Source organism: Octopus bimaculoides, chromosome 9 (assembly GCF_046866305.1).
Source record: "Octopus bimaculoides isolate indiv1 chromosome 9, ASM4686630v1, whole genome shotgun sequence".
Classification (NCBI taxonomy): Eukaryota; Metazoa; Mollusca; class Cephalopoda; order Octopoda; family Octopodidae; genus Octopus; species Octopus bimaculoides.
This window is the reverse complement of record NC_142936.1, coordinates 80,714,021-80,715,585: the sequence shown is the minus strand read 5'-3', so window position 1 is coordinate 80,715,585 and position 1,565 is coordinate 80,714,021.

Below are 1,565 nucleotides of genomic sequence, written 5' to 3'. Positions count from 1 at the left end.
CTTATTACTATATATATATATATATATATATATATATATAACCTTACCACGTGCGGTTTTTCCTCGCTCACTTGTCAATTTTCCCTTCTTTTATCTCTTTTCCTCTGTTCCCAAACTTTTCCTGAACTTTCCTTTTATATCCGACGAAGGACGATGTAGAAAATGCTAAGATAATTTTATCATGAAGAACATGTTCTTCATGATAAAATTATTAACTCGTGTGTTCCTTTTCAACCTTCTACATATACATACATACATACATACATACATACATACATACATATATATATATATATATATATATATATATATATATATATATATATATATATATATATATATATATATATATATATATATATATAAAGAATAAAAGTTTTGAATGATTTAACAATCCACTATAATACCAAAAATGTACTATATACTTGTTGTAATTTGGTTATCTATAGTCTGAAGATATTTAGGAATACAATTCCTTCTTCAGATATTCTTAGATGGAGTCACTGCTATAATCGGTTTTCCGACGGCTTCCAAAAAAGAAAAGCCGTTGGAGAACCGATTATAGCAGCGACTGCATCTAAGAATATCTGAAGAAGGAATTGTATTCCGAAATATCATCGGACTATGGATAACTAAATTACAACAGGTATATAGTCCATTTTTTGTATTCTAGTGCATTGTTGTACCATTCAAAACTTTTATTCTTTATAAACAATATACAATGCTTCAAGCGAACTACAATACTCTCCTATATATATATATATATATATATATATATATATATATATATATATATATATATATATATATATATATATATATATATATAGGCGCAGGCGTGGCTGTGTGGCACCTTGGGCAAATGTCTTCTACTATAACCCTATAGCTTCGTGTGTGGGTGGTGCTTGTCTCCCACTATTGCTTGACAACCGGTATTGATGTGGTTACGTCCCCGTAACTTAGCGGCTCGGTGATAGAGACTCATAAAATAAATACAAGGCTTAGAATAAAATATACAGAGGTATAACTGAAACAAGTAAAAGATAATATATGCGTGTGTGTACGTATGTGTGTGTATGTATGTATGTATGTATGTACATGTGAGTATATGAGCGTAATTATGTGTGTTTAGAATAGTGAGCTCAACAAAAGTTATCATATTTCATTTGAAAATACACATATGAGCGCGTGCGGGTTATACTCTTTTTGTTTGTTTGTTTTTTGTTTAATGATGTTCGTTTCCTCTGATATGATATTCTTTTCTACAAGGCCCCGAAATTTTGGGGGTCGGGGCCAGTCGATTAGATTGACCCTAATACGCAATTTCGTACTTAATTTATCGACCCGAAAGAATGTAAGGCACAGTTGACCTCGATGGAATTTGAACTCAGAACGTAAAGACAGGACGAAATACCGCTAAGCATTTCGCCCAGTGTGCTAACGTTTCTTATTTCTTTATTGCCCACAAGGGGATAAACATAGAGGGGACAAACAAGGACAGACAAACAGATTAAGTCGAGTACATCGACCCCAGTGCGTAACTGGTAAGTATTTAATCGACCCCA